Genomic DNA, 16,575 nt, shown 5'->3' with positions numbered 1-16,575 from the left:
GTATGTACCACACAGCTGAACCATCAACTCTTCAGTCCTCTCTGGTGTGAGTTATAATGACCGTGATAATAAATTACCTCAAACCTTCACATTTCTGTGTTACAATGTCCTGTTACTTATCAGGTGGAATATACACCGATACTGATGCAGAAAGATTAGTTTCACATGTACACAGATTTGTAAGCAGACAGACATGAAGTTAAGCTGTGTGGTATCAGGAGTAGCTCCAGCAGACAGCAATAAACCCTGAAACCAGGAGACAGTTTGACAAGCTGACCTCTCCTGACCCAAGCTAAAGACCCTCGTATGCTTCTCAGTGGCCACATTGGATCGTAAGCTTCTTCTGAAGTCTGAAAAGCCAAGTCTTACCATGGGGAGATAATGGCAGCAGCTATTTCAGGCTCATAAGGCAATAACAGCGACAAAAAAAGCTCGGTAAGGTGAAAGGCGTGAATTATGTTGCGCTGGGATTTACTTGTGTTTACCTTCTCTAAGGTTTGCTTATCCTTGATGCAGCTACACTTCTGTTTGGTCGGATGTAAGCCTCAGTACCAGCGACAGCACTGGGTTAGTATTTCAGTCAGGTTCAAACTATTTCATCCGAACAGCCAAAATGCATGTGGCAGGGAAAATGGATCTACATAAAAATGAAGTTGGGCAAATATGAATTTACATGTTTTTCTCGTAAACAACACTGCAAGTGGAATATTTTCAGCTGCCTGAAAACCACACACACACACACACACACACACACACACACACACACACACACACACACACACACACACACACACACAAATCTAGAAAAGGAAGAATTATTTCCAGCCGAGTGAAAAGAAAAGTATCTCCCTCATTTGAGCAAACGCACAAAAACAGTGGTGACGGAGCTTTTGAAGTGTAGCACATTTCTGTGGCTGGGTAGCGATGGTGGGATGAACATTAGTGATTCACTACTAGTAGATTTGCAGTCTATGGGGCCCTGGAATGAGCAAATTGAACAGCCGACACTCTCCCCATCATAAACAGGCGAGCCAATCCCCTGTGACCGTGCTGAAGAACATCAATTATTTCAGGCACAGCAGAGGTAACTTCGTAACTTGGTCGCTGCTCAGAAAGAAGGCCCTGAAAGCTCGCCCCGGCGCTCCCACTGGAACTATTCAATTTGAAACTATGTGGGTGCCCTGAGTGCCAATAGGCTGTGGTTTATTTAGTGTTGCAGAGGGCTGGAATGTTGAACCATGCCGATTGTGCTGTAATGCGGCCTGAAAGCTCCACTTGCCACACAGAGCTGCCATCAATCCCCCATGTGGATGACCTGAAGGCTGTTTTGACATAATTGAACATTAAATGATGAAGGGGTGACGAATGACAGGCACTTTACTCGGTCGCCTGAGCATTTGACAGCTTTTACAGAAGCCTATGGGGGATGTGGTTTATTCAATACAGTATGTGTGAATGTCCAAAGCAAACTAATTGCTGAAATGTCCATGAACATCGACAGTGACAGTAATTCTGATTTAATTACTTCATTAATGGAGGCCAAGGCTTACCAATAATCCTGGTATTTCTTATATAGGGAAAAAAATAATGAGTGCCACAATACACATTGAGGATTAAAGGGGACAATTTTATATTTCATATACAGTAGAGTCAAATTAATTTGGAATCTTACAATAACGTTGGTAAAATCTGACGTCTGTGAAAAACTGAGGCAATAAAGGAACAACAGTAAGGAAGTAGAGAGAGAACAAAGGGGACAGGAAGGACAAATTCACACTCACTTGTTCCTTAATGGACGGTTAAATCTTCATCACAGGGATTTTTAAAGTCATGGCCTTGGAATTTGTACTTCTTATTTATAGAATGCATTAGCATTTTACAAGGTGTAGGACAGAGGATTTCAGCAGCAGCTGCTTGTCTTACCTCTGCCACCATGAAACCTACATGCAAACCACTAAAAGCAACCCGAGGCAAGTATTCATCCCTGCCTCCCTCCACCCCCACCTCCACCCCTGTGAGGGGACACCAAATTTATCTAAAGCCCCCTGAAGAGTCAGATAATAATGGCCAGCATTTCCAGTATCTGTGAGACCTGTGGAGACACACTCACACACACACACACACACACACAGTCACACGCGCGCACACACACACACACACACACACACGGGACTTAGTGAGCTGGTGACAATGTGGGGACTGCCTGTGCTGTGAAGCTGATAGGCAAGATGCCAGTCCAAGGAGCAGCACACAGATAGCCCACCGATAACATCCTCAAGGGAAACAATAGCAAATGTGCCAATACAGTCATGTGAGGAGGAAATGAAAACAGAATAGAGGCAAAATAAGATGAGGTTGGTGAATTCGAGGTGTTTCAGGGGGACGTCGGGTGCCATGATTCTAAAAATGCCTCCATGTTGATAGAGTTGCAGCACAGAGACGGCTGAAATGTTTTCTTTACAGATACCAGGGAGATAATTACAAAATCATGTCCTCCTCATTTTGCCTGGGAAATAAAACAAAAAAAAACAATTATCTTCAAGCAATTAGTGAACACGTGAAAGCATTTTGCATGACTTGAGAAAAGGTGCAAAATCAAAACATGCCTCGCAACGACACACATGCATTTTGTGCGTTTTTGTTTCCACTTAATTTGTATTACTGGAGGAGGAGAGCTGATGGATCATGTGATGTTTTTTTTAATCAATCATGAACCCGTGACTTCTGAGGAAATACATGTCAAAGAAAAAAACAGAGGAGTGAGACACTCAGCTATGTGCTGCTCCAACAGCTACATTATTATCCCTGAATCTGCTTTCAATGTAGCTTATGTACAGATCAGATGTGAACAGGACTAAACTATTTCAATGACTCTAACTTGACTTTTTACCGACAGACTAGACCTGCTTTCAGCTGGAAAACATGTGCCGAAGTTAAAAAAAAAAAAATATTGTTGATAAAACGCATAAGAAAGGGGGATTGGGTACGGCTGTTGAAAGAAATAATGTTTAGTAAAGGCAGGTATTTGTCTTCGAAGTTTCCAGCAGCTTCCCAAGAACCGAAAAATGAAATGAAAACCACATGTCTCAGTGGGGTGTAGTCATGGGGCATCTCGCTCCCTCCTGACACGGGAGTTTCTATGGAGGAGGGGGAGGCGGCTATGCTGCTGCCTATCCTCTCCCCCAACCCCCAAAATAAATAAAGTGTCTGATACAGACCAGGCCCCTGTAGGCGCCCCAGCCTTTGTCCGGGCCCCAGGGCACGATGCCAACTGTGATCAGGAGGCAGCTTCTCTGATCAAACACTGACACACACAAGTGCAATGGACTGCAGCTACTTCAGCCTGCTAACTGTGTGGGACGGGAATGGATTTAAAAAGGTGATTCAGATCATGTGGATTTTAAGAGAACATGCAAACTCACAAAGTACAAATAAGTCAAAAATGTGTGAGCGCACAGAAGCAAACATGTTTCTCACGGCTGTGCTTAATTATGTCAGAGAGGTGAATTATGTCAGAGAGGTGAACACTCGGTGAGTCAGCTTAAAGCGACAGAGCGTGAACGCCATACGAGAACATTTCTCTTGAAACACGCTGGTTAATTTAGGGGTCAGAAGTCCTTTCTGGAACAATCCCGGTTTCAAAGTCATTAGTGATGGAAGTTCACGAAACTCCTCAAAGAGAAAGAGACTCCTCAGGAGGGAAAATAATTTCACACTGGAATTTCCAAAGCTCAGCAATTTCATGTGTTCAGCGTGTGGTGGGCTGGACGTTCGATGACACGTTGGATGTTCACTGGGAGTTGTGAGAAGGAACAGGGAGAATTAAGTCTGCGATAAGAAACTACTGCCTCATAACATCTGAAATGAATCACTACCATCGTGTAGCACGTTGGCTCGGTCAACTCAGGTCCCGTTTCTAGTTAATGTTAGAGGTGCCGAGGTACATCCAGCCATATTTACACAAAATGTATGTTGAGTAGACACCTACGGAGACTCTTATGGCTCGCTGCCAAACCACTAAAAGGATTAAGGTGTCTGTCCAGGCTGCACAGTTCAGAGGAGAGTATAAAATATCAAGAATCCAAACACAAATGCCTCACAATGAATTCCTGGGTTCCTCCCTTGTTCCATCAAGGGGAGTGCAGCATATTTTAAGTCTGACCGCTAATCTTAATCACCAGAAAACAGATTAACCAAAATCCACATTGCCTTACAAAGATGAAAAAAGAAAAAAGAAGTTATTTCAGCTCACATATTTTCCTCGAATCTGAATTTGTTGGCTGATGAATATTCGCCAACTAGTGATTCAGTTACCTAGGTTACGGCAGATTTTTCCATGCTTTGTGCAGAATACAGAGGGCTAACTCCGAGATCAAGACTTTACCTCTGCCTGTGTTCCATTTACGTGGTAACCTTTTCTCCATGTAGTGCAGAGGCACGTGTGGCTGTCAGCTGGACCGGCTGGGAGGCAGTCAACAAGTCCGCCTTGCTCACGCCGTTTCCTCGAGGTTCTGCTCTAAAATTAGGTGCCTTGCCTGAAGGATGCTGCATGATGGTTGTCTTCTGGACGTTGGTAGAAAACACCCAGCTCTATATGCGTTTTATGCCCAGAAAGAGCTGTCAAAAGGCTACAGGGCCAAACACAATGTATTCCATTGAAAATATTATATCTGATTGCCGCCGAAAGCCGCCGGAGGACTCGGCCAGAAATGGTGTGCCTACAAAGTACTTTGTGATAACTGCTAAAACGTCAATTCCTTTTCAAATGCATTTATAACATCCCTTCTCCCTAAACCCTCTCATCCTGTCCAGAGCACTCCCGACCAGACAGAATGAGGTCTTTGTGGAAGTGTAACAACACAGACAGTCCTTTCCTGTCCTCTTTGTGGGGGAGACACTACAGCAGGACATCAAGATAAGGCCGCTGTTAAAAGATAACAAGATGGATAATCCTTTTTCTTTTCTCTCTTTCTCCTCTGAACAGGCGGTGAAACAAGCCTGATATTTCAAGGCTGGAGTCTCTTCTTCACTCTGAGGTTCTTGAAGGCAGGTATAGTAAATGCACCTGAGTTGTGAGCCCCGCAGGAAGCTGCAGGCGAAGACTGTCAGTTGTTGTTACAGCTTAACTACGACCGCTGGGTCTATTCATGCCTCCAGCTCGCACTCTCAGCCTCGACATGAGGAGAGAGCTCAAAAACGACCACTCTCGTCGACATACAACGTTAAGTGACACGACACGATTGGGAACGTTCAAAATAACTCCACTGCACTAGTTTAGCTATCATGCACAGAGAGGCAATCCTACGGGGTTTTTTGGTCCGGACATGGTATGACGCTACTTCTTCTTCGCGTTGTGTTCTTTAACTGTACATGAGATGAGGGCTGTCAAACGCAAAAAGAAAAGCAGAGTCTGGACAGTAGAGATAAATGCAGTAAGCCCATTAAAGACGCAGAGCTCAGATTCTGGGAGTTATGCTGCGAGCTGCTGCGAGCTGCAGCGAGCGAACAAGTTGTTATTTTGATCCTCGTGGGCTAATTAGATCCATCTCAACAACCCGAGCAGGAAGAGAGAAAAAAAAAGAAAAGAAAGAGCTGATCGTTGAATACCGGACACAAACTCCTTCAGAAACATTCAGCACACTTAACATATACGTTAGTCATACATTAAATTGGACTCTGGAGCATGAAATTACTTCTGAATCAAAGAGCAGAAGCTGTGCTATTTTCTAATACCCAGCAGACTGAAGCCGATATTAGAGATGCAATAAACAGCCTCACCACCTGAACGAAAAACATCTTTCATCATCTATTTCAATTTCTAATGAAGATCGCAACGGGTAAAAAAAAAAAAAAAAAAAAAACTAACGTGAGCTTTCGGTCAACAAATCAAATCAGAATCAAATAATTTCAGTCCCGATTGATTTGGGTACACCCATGGTTACCGTGGCAACCGCAAGACCAGTTTAATACAACAGCAAAATGAATGCACACTGACTTTCTTTCAGCTGCTGCTGTATCTGTTAGCCGTGCAGCCACACAAACGGAGGTCAATAATAACGGCAACACGCTGCACATCCTGCTCTCCAGCGAACAGCTCCCCGTGGCTGGCCCCCATTTTTCCATGACCCCCATGTAAAACTCACAAATGCCAAAATGACCTTGTTTAACTGGTCACACATTTGATAAGCCTTTGCAGTGAGCGCTAACCGAGGTGACAAACACATTATGTTTCCTGTGACTGCTTCACAATAAAACGCTCTGTGTTTCGCCCTTGAGTTTTTTTTTTTTTTTTTTTTTTAAATGGGACGCAGAAGCAGCTGAAATGTTGGGTTTGCATCACTGGTACCGGCAGAGGGAACAAACGGTGAACAGCAACGGTGACATCAATGAGACATAACTGCAGTGGATTACATGTGAATCCCTTGTGCTAAAGCCAGCATAGGAACGGCAGATTCCCAACTACCAATACATACCATCTAACTAGAGAGAGAATTAATGAATGTGTAAAAAAAAAAAAAAGTCACAGCTATTGCAGAAAAAATGCAAACTATAAGGTGATTTAAATGGGCTACGATATCATCAAAATTTAAATTAGAACTCAAAGTTCTTTAATGTGGTGTCACCATGTTCCTTGGAAAGGGAACAGAAATGTATTCTTTCAGGACGAACAAGAATATCTTGTTTAACTTAACATAAGTGGAAAAAAAAAGAAAAAAAAAATCACTCGTATGCAACCTGACACCTACAGAAGATTCTGCAAGGTCATCGGGCTGCTCAGTGTGTAGTGGAAGCAGTAAAGTGCTTCAGCCTGAAACTTGCAGCGCAAACCAACTCCCTGATGTCTCTAATGACATCTAAAAAGGTCTGACCCCTGAGTCATCTAGACAGGCAGCCAAACACTGCTTATAGGGCATCCTGGATCAGGTGGACAAGAAGATAATCTTAGTGAAAGTGACAGAGGAAGTGCACAACGACGGGTCACCTCCCGTTGTCTGGTATGGACATGAAAATATGAACAACAACGTGTTCTCGGTAGATGGACGACAACGACAACAACGGGAAACGAGCAAGATGGAGAGTTTCAGGTAGCTTCTGTGCAGCCGCCATGTTCCTTCCTCAGAGCACCAACAACATCCTCTTTTATTGACACGTGAATGCGAGGCTCAGCTGGTGGTGGCTTATCGGGAAATGCTCGAGTAGACTCAGGCCGGGCACTGCTCTTACGTGGATGGTAACGAGGCAGATTTGACCGGCGTCCAACAGTACGAGTGTCGAATGGCAGCAACGCGGGTTAAACATCACTAAACCCGTATCATACATCTGCTGTCTGAAAATGGCATTAGCCGACAAAAGGCTGGGTGACATTGTAGGCAGTCAGAGGATCCTTTTATGTGTCCACAGCTCATTAATCTACAACTCAAGCTGCTGAGTTGTGTTATAGCTCGAGCAGTCACCGATAAATCATTTTCTTACTCCCGTCAGATAGATGTCCCGTCTCGGAGGGAATAAATGTACGGACGATGTTCCACTACACTTTGTGAAAGTCGCTGGGTGCTGCGTGCCTGTGTGACTGAAGACTGGATGCTGGATTTTTTTTTTTCTTCTTCCAATTATCAGCCACTCAGAAAAAGCCAGCCAGCCACGCAGCTCTGTGTGTGCCCATGAATTATACATGGCTCCATTAAGACACTTAGCAGCTGGTTCCTGAGGAACTTACCAGCAACAACTCCAACCCGGCTGCCCCTGTGTGCCTGCTTATTAAAACAGCAGCACTAGTGATTAAGGTTGTGCAGTAATGTGTATTCTGACCATCATAAACCAGCCAGTCACAAAGCTATTTTCAGTTCAATCTCATCTCTCTAGAGGGCAACTGGGCCAGCTGCCGATTTCCTCACATGGTGGCGAGATGCACTACAGTAATTAAATGTCTGTTGTGGCTTGCTGACCTTGCTGTGGTTCAGCCGCTGAGCCGTTTTTCTATACCCAACTGTAGCAGATGTCCCGGTCATCATACCTATAGATCCAACAAAGACCCAGGAGTAATAACTTCAGAGGCATGGGGAGGAGGAAAATGTTTTAATGAATATTAATGTAAGACAGGCGAGGTGGCGGCCAGCCAAACGTTTTTGGACGGCTGGTTGTAAAACCATAGTTGGCGAATGGAAGTCATCTAAATGTAGTGAAGACCTGTTAAAATGTAAACTACATGCTGCCCATTTGCACTTCACTCCTCGACTCCTAACTTGCCTTAACATGAAAGAAACACAGAGGCTGACTTTTTAGTTTGTCTGACTGGCTAGTTTAAAAATGAAAACTATACATGAATGAAACTTAATATGAATGAAAGATCATTTAAGCAGAATTCACAAAATATTCTCATCTAAATGTTACCCCAAGATATAAGTGGAGCATTTTTCTATTGCATTACTACAATGACCCCATTGGGAAAGGTTTCATCTAGTCTAATCTCATGTTATGCTCTTTCATGAAATAAAGTGTTTTCTTCCATTCAAATTTCTAAGAGATTAGGGACATTTGGCAAAAATGCTCCTGCTTGTATATACAGTAGCTTTCCCTCCATCATGTCCTCCTACGACTGAAAACAGACCTTCAGCATTCTGAAATATCCAAAACTGGAATTCCTTCACTGAAATAGTGAGGTTCACTTGATGCTACATACACATTGGACAAATGTTTTAACAGATACAGAACAGTCTGACATTAAAACCTACATTTAATGGCTCTTTGGCCTCGTTACAGATTCGGAGGATTTCCACTGCCGTCTCTGGCTTCAGTTTGGCATCAGCTTTATTATGAGGCAACAAATGTCACAAGAAATGGGATTTTCTGGGTCTAATTCTGCGTCGCTTTGTATCAATACTCGCTCCTAACAAGATTCGGCCTGCATCATAAAATTTCCGCACACAACTGCATCAATGTAATTGTAAAATCTATAATACAAGCAATCATATCCCTGTAAAATTGTTCAGAAAAGGATTTTGTGCATGGCAACAGGCATTTTTCATCCCCCCAAAAATAAAAATCCCTTCTTTTTTTTTTCTTTCTAAGGACATATAGTTATTGGCATAACTATATAATTTGACATGATGATTAAACATCAGACTAAGACAGACAAAGACTGACTTGAATACAGACACAACCAGAGGGGGCAACTCAAGTGGGAACGTATCAAGAAAGAGGCTTTCTGCAGACAACACTTATTTGCCTTTTTCATCAGTTGAAAATGTGTACTGTTTTTCAATGAGATGAGGTGCTAAAAATGGCTCCTTCAACAGCTGCTTCACCCCTAAAAATCCCCCCACCTTCTGCTTATGTCGCTTATTTTCTCAGCTATAATATTTCTCAAGATTAGACACACAATTAACTCTAATGTTCTTATGGGAGCGAGTGGAGGCTTACTGCTGGAGGACAAAATATAATCATCTTCCCACAACTCGGCTCTGTGCAAGACAAGGCCCGGACATCAGCTGATAATAATGTGACATGCAAAAAACAATATACAATGCTAATCTCCGAAATGATACATCCATTGGAGGGCAGAACAGGCAACTACGAAATTTATTGTCACGATAAATTCTCAGGTCTGTTTTACACGATAACGTGACCCCCCCCCCCCTCATCCCCAACCTTTAGATAGCGTACCACTGGGCCTGTTTCTTTAACATCACACAACAGATAATCTATCAGCGGTTCAAGCATGTGTAGAGCTGAGCTGACACCTACCTAGCAGGTAAGCAGGAGTAAGCTGCACACCAGCACCTGCAGATGCAGCAGCCCGAGGGCCGGCCTGCCTGCCACACCGCGTATCCTCACACGGAGGAGTCCGGCTCAGTGTTATGCAAAAACAAAAAAGGATGCACAGTCATAACGTGCGAGTGGAGTAATGCTTCAGAGACCTCGGCACCGGCTGTGGAAGATTTTGTAATCCCGTACATGAGTTGTAATAGACAATCTCTCCTCCTCCTTTTTTACAAATAAGACAAAACAACGTCCACCGTCCGAGACAACAAAATCTGAATGAAGACATTAAATCCAATGTGAGACATTCACCATCTGAAAGAAGTTACAATAACCATGATTAAATGAATTTCTTTAGTCATATTTCTGAGTCATCTTGAGAGGGCGATTGGCTCCAGAACACAGAGACCCTGACTTTAGCTTTTTCAACCCTTCCCCTCCGGTGGGGAGTTCAAGGCTCTCTTGTTCAAAACCACAAGAACAGTTTCTTCCCAACTGCAGCCGAAGAAACAAGGTCTCGGACCCCCGCTGACATATCGACTCTATCCCACATCACATTAATCTTATAACGCACATCTGTAAACTCATATCTATCATGGCGTGTTTCCTTAACACAATTATTAGTATTCTTTGTCTAATCACAGATTCCGTTTATGCTGTGTGTATTTGCAGTGATACATAATTTAATAATGATTTTTTTTCACTTGAAATATTATTTATCTGTCTTTTGTGTTTCACTTTGTATAGTTACTTGTACTTTCTTTGGCTTTTTAGGTTTTGATTGTCACGCACCAACACAAATCCCCTGACTGAAAACATACCTGGAAATGTTCTGTTTCTTTACAACCTTTCTGCACGACAAACTACTTTATTCAGTATTTAACAAATTCTGGAATCCTCCAAATCTCCTTCGCTGTCCGATGTGCTCGCTCCCCTCTCTGGCTTCGATGTCGTTTATCTACAGAAAAATGATGTCCTGGCGATGTTCATTAGAGATATGAGGTATGGGAAAACTCGTATTATCATCGCAGTGAACAGCTTATTTGTCACCGGGCCCGTTATTCCTCATTAGGAGCAGAGGGCGGAGTGGATGCTGCAGAGCTGGGCATCAAGTGGCCAAGTGATGAATGGGCTTCGGAGGTGTTTATCGCCGTAACAGTACGACACGGTGATGATGACCGATGGGCTCGGGAGAGCGCGGAGCATCAGCACTGCTGTGACCTTGTTTTAACTGATAGGTTACGTGGATAGCAGAGGAACCGTCTCTCAGCACTCCGTACTTCGTGTTTACTTGTTATCAGTCTACTTCCTGAGATATCTGTCGCTGGCACGGCTGAAGTAAACAAACTCCTTCAATTCGTGTTTTAACATTTGCAACAGTACATTATTGTGACGAGCCCAAACCGCTTCTAAACGCTGCGGTTGGTTGTGACACGTCGGAAGCTGTTGAAAGGAAACAAATACAATTTTACATCATTTGGCAAAAACACTCATAAACGCCCCTTTAAAGTGATATTAATTTGATCTCCAACCCAACCCAATTATAAAAGAAGGCCAAAAAAAATGATACGTTTGTCCTGAGAAATCAACGTCATTGTGTTGCTTCCGGCGGGGCAACAGAATAGTGTCCACTGGAGAGATAGAAAAAAGCAGAAAAATCTGATCTACATGTGTGACGTGATAAGGAAATGGTCATCTTCCTTTATATATTACACATATAAATGCCAACAGGAGAATTAGCACCACAAGTAGTTCATCTTGTTGATCTAAATCCTAATATTTCTAATGGACATTGATTTACGTTAACTTTCAGCGATTGATTTCAGTTAGATTTAAACGTTGGGATGAAAACCTGGCAAACGAAAACAGGCTTCTCTCTTTTCTAGTTGGTGACCAAATATTTAGACAGCTGAGTTAGCTAGCTGACAATCAAAGTTAACTTTGGCTCTCCACTAATGACTTTAATTAGCAGCATCTTTTTGTTTTTATGTCTCCAGGTGACTTTCTATAAAACAAGAACCTTGTGCAAAGACTTATGACCGAGACTTGTGACTGCACAACACTGCACTAAAATAGAGGCTAAAGCTAAATGTCCCAGAAGTCAGCAGTGTTTCCCTCCGATGGTGTGAACAGCAGCACGGCACCGCTGCACGATGATCACAACAAGCGCAAACCAGGCCCACTTTCTCCACTTGCTGACGGCGTCTTTACTCTTACTGGGCTCGTAGCTGTTAACTCACCTTCACTGCCTGAACTCACTGTGCAGTAAGGACGGGAGGTCGAGACACCGTCGGAACAAAACCAGTGAAACTGAGCTTTATTTATATTTCTGGCGCGGCAAACGCAACATTTGGATTCATGTTATATTGAAGCTTGAGCTTATCGGGACCATTTATTGCTTATTACAGGAACTTAATCACCACGCTCACATCGGCTGAGGCTACGTACTGATTGTGTTACTTTTCACACATGCGTCCCCCCAGATTACCCACAATGCCACCTTCCCAAAGGGAAAGGCTCAGCCGGTAGAGGTGTTTCTGAAAGTTATATATGACATGAAATCTTAGTCACCGAAGACTCTTCTCGTTGACTATTAGTAGCCTCAGTAGCTGTATGTATATTATTCTTCACATTTTGTGACTGAGGCATGTTATGCAGTCCTTCGAGCAAAGCAGAGTTCCTAAAGTTTGTGAAGTTACATTTTGCTGACTGTAGGGACGTGAATGAACTACGATTAATTCCAAGAAGCGGTAAAGGAGCATCAGAGCTATTTGAGCAGCTGTAGAGGATAAAGCAGGAAGCTGTTTGAATCTTTAATTATTTCTAATATGTTAAGAAATTACAAATATGACAACAACAACAACAAAAAAACTTCAACCAGCCTTTAATTAAAGCCTTAGTTGAGCTGAAGGGTTTTAGGAAATTGATCAACTGATTAGTTGCTCTGTTGCTCTCCAAGTCTTGTTGACCTTGAAACCAAAATTAATTTTTGATGTATCAACATATACAGTATAAAATTTTCCCAATAAATATCAGCATTTCACCCAGAGGTGGCAATGCAGTATTAATATTTATCAACGAAAAGAATATTCAACATTTATTGGTTTTAGCTTCTCAAATGTGTTAGCTGCTTTTCTCTGCACTCACATTATTGAAAACCAACTATATTTCTTTACACATGAATCAAATGATCAGCCTATGAATTGTTTAATTTAGTCAAAATTCTTCTTGAGCTGTAAGATCATCAGGCAATGAGGCTCATAATTCAGTTTACATGCAACTGAAGAGCCCGATGGTGTCAGTAGGTCAATACTGCGGCCAAAGTGTCACAGAATTTTGACAAAGGTAAAACACAAAATGAAAGAATCCGCCAATGTAACATTGACTTTATCACCAAAGGGCTTCAAGTAAAATCTTGCCAATACATCTTCCCACAAGAGTGCTTTGGCAGCAGCTGCAGAAAGCCGTTTTACTCCCTACCTGTGGAAAAGGAATGAGCTCTGAATACAAAGTGGCTGCACGACCATTAACAGGACTCTGAAACAAGCACCTCTATCAATCATTCCCACTGATTCTTTAGCCGGCAGTAATTTGTTCATTCAGTAATTCAGATATGAAATGAAGGGTGGAGGAGAGGTAAGGTAATGTGGCGCAGTAAAGGCGGGATCAGCATTTCACACTCCTATATAGGTGAGCAGAAGTTGGCACAGGGCTTGTACAGGGCTGGCATGCTAAAATATTAACGTCTGCGGCTGTGAATATTCATGCGCGGATGTCCCCATCACCCGATTGTGGAGGACGGAGCAGCGTCCCCGGAGTGTAATCCGATTCTACGTGTCCCTGCTTCGTTTCCAAGGACAAGGGGCTCTCTGGGTAGACCGGGCACTGGGCTGGAGGCGGAGCTGTGGCTGCAACATGTTTCAGCCAACAGGAGGCAAGTAGTGGCATTAGACTGCTGGGTCATGACAAATAAATGTGACCTCCAGTCATTACTGTCGGCGTGAGGCCAATGGCAATCGCTCGGCTTGCGCTGTTCAGCCTCCACCCAACGTCTGTGGTTGTAACCATTTCTTCGTGGACTCCATTGCGTCAGCAAAGCAGAGCAAATGTGAAAGTGACTCGTTTGTTCCTCTGATAAGAGTTACTGATAAATTGTTTAAAGATATTAAATACATAATACAGGGGTATGTTCTTTCTGCAAAAGTGTGGGCCTAACACGTACGTGCAAAGAAGGGGGAGGGTAGCTTTGTAGAGCAAGTGGAGCGCACACACACACACACACACACACACACACACACACACACACACACACACACACACACACACACACTCCCGGTATCTGTGTGTCTGTTTTCAAAGGTAACCAAGCAACCACTTTCTGGTCAGGGCCTTTGGTTGTAGGCTTATCAGGTAACGGCCTTCTGCGCCTGCTCACATTTTCCCCAGGTTTGTGTTTGTCCTGGTTCAATGGCTTCACTCCTGACCCAAACAACCAACACGCGTTGAGTACAGACCGGCAAACTTAAAACACAACAGGTCTGTTAATAAAGGATGGAAGTGGCCAGCTATGACACAGGGCTAACCACAGCCATAACACGCAGTAAGCGTTTCTTGGACGAGCTCTTTTATGATATTAAAGGAACAGACTAGTTGACTCTGTGGAGCGGAGAGCATATTGTCTGTTTTACCAATAACAACCAACCCTGCAGCAGTTGGCTTCTGACGACAATGTTCATATCAAAAACAAGAAACGTCACCTCGAGAAATAAAAAAGAGGGGCTCTGTCAAAGAAAACATTTCCACGACCGCCTTCGGGAACATTTCCACAAGCCAAATATTTTTGGGTTCATCTAATGTTGACAACGAAACCTTGAAAAAAACAGATTATGACTACTTGACACGAAGAAACCACATTTAATTCCATTTTATTACGTGACGGCTCGCTAAATATTTGACAGATTCTAGATTCTTCATCATTTGCCATCATTTCCAGAATGTTAGATCTGCCTCTTACAATTCGATTTCTTTTGTCCACATTTGACATCCCATGCAGTGCCTCATGGACAAATAGGGCAAAGAAAATGGAGCAGAAAGAATCCTACTTGTTATTTTGCCATTAAAGAGAGGTTAGCACATTACTCTGTATTTCTAAGGCATGTTCAAAGAATGCTACGAGTCTGGCAGACACTGTTCTTGTCTGCTGGAGTGGAACGAATGATGGGACCATGGTGGTATTAAGATGGTAATGAGCCCAAACTAGTGTACACAACAATGTGAATCACGAAACAAAAGAAGGCTCAACAACACACTACATAAACCTTATAATACACTCAGCAAGCCTTGTTTTACATGGAGAGATGTGCTGGAAGGTCCCAAACAAAGCACTTCTTCATTACACTCAATCTCTCACTAATCAGCAAATAGGAATGTCATTTCCCGACCGTGGCTCCGTGGCTCCCCATCAAAATCTCAAAAGATATTTCAATAACTACCACACCCTGTCTCTGGCTGAAGGCACAAAACAATTCGCAAATAAAAGTGTCCCTATTGTTTGGATGGGAGGAGTGATCGGCCGGTTTCAGTGTAGATTCCAGCTCTTTAACAGCCACGCCCTGTTGTGTTTCTAGTTTATTGCGCGGGTAAAAAAAAAAACTACATTTTAAGATTTAAAACAAACATGTCCTATTTGGTTTTTTTTTTTTTTTTATCACTATTACAAATTAAGTCATGGAAAATCGCTAAAAGATGCTTGTGTAAAACCTGGTGCCCAAACGAGAGTTGAAAGGTGTCCTTGGCTTGTTCTTCAGGCGGGAGAGAAGCTCAGTTTCACTGTTACATTACTGACTGAAGGTTGGAACAAGCAGGAAATAACTTAACTACAGTTCAAAGTGTCCACACCCAACAAAACCCTCTCACAAGAGGGTCACCGGGACTAAACTGTCATCAAATGAAGGGCTTGACACTGAACCGTTTAAACAAGTAAGTGATACCAAGATAAACAAAGCTGACAACACAAACAAACATGTGGTTAAGTCGATGTGATGGCCCGGGATCTCGGGGTGGGGGGGGGGGGGTGAGGGGGTGCATCAGCACTGCTGGCAGATGGCAGACAAAAAAAAAAAAAGGCAGCACTTTGAAGTCCTGCCGCCACAGGTTTAAAAGCGGATCAAGCTATTGTGTTAACCACCACACGATTAAAACCAAAGGACATCACACGCATCTCAGACGTCGGGAAACATCTACCACGTCAAAATCACATTTTAATACATTTCACAAAGAAAAGAAAAACAAACAATCTGTGCTATTAAAATCAGCCTGAAGACAGTCGCCTGGTAGGACTGATGAGAAATAGAAACCAAATCCTTTTAGTGGGCCTCATGAAGCAAAATGTGAAATAGCTACACGTGAAATAATGTTAGCCAACTTTGATTGATAATGTATTCACCTTTTGTGTTTCCCGTTGTCGTTTTGACCATTCAGCATTCACAGAAACTAAGTCTGAACATTACAATGTCCCTAAACAGGGATTATTTTACAAATAGACAAACTTTGTCACAGTTTTACTATTTAAATTGAAATCCGCTTTAGCAGAAGGCTTGTTCTGGTGTGCTAGCTAACTAAACTGACCCCGGGCCGGAGTTCCTCCAATATTCACCTCCAGGGTGGTTTTACACCTGAACTTAGATGTTCATCATTAACTTACACTCATGAAAACATAACCTGAAGTTACGCGCATTTTTAACTCCTCGAAAAAGGCAGGTTGCCACGTTAGCGCCAATGACCGACGCCGCTGAACGCGTCTGACCACCCGGAGAC

General features: G+C 43.0%; 1 protein-coding gene across 1 annotated transcript in view; it reads right to left on the bottom strand.

Annotated features, from left to right (window-relative positions):
• Positions 1–16,575, bottom strand: part of cxadr (CXADR Ig-like cell adhesion molecule) — a 39,402-nt gene that overhangs the window by 22,617 nt on the left and 210 nt on the right. The window lies entirely within an intron of this gene.

This window comes from Brachyistius frenatus, unplaced genomic scaffold, assembly GCF_029030835.1.
Source record: "Brachyistius frenatus isolate BFR_SWC_R1_liver_20210118 unplaced genomic scaffold, ASM2903083v1 Contig_233, whole genome shotgun sequence".
NCBI classification, from domain to species: Eukaryota; Metazoa; Chordata; class Actinopteri; family Embiotocidae; genus Brachyistius; species Brachyistius frenatus.
This window is presented reverse-complemented; position numbering and strand designations above follow the sequence as displayed.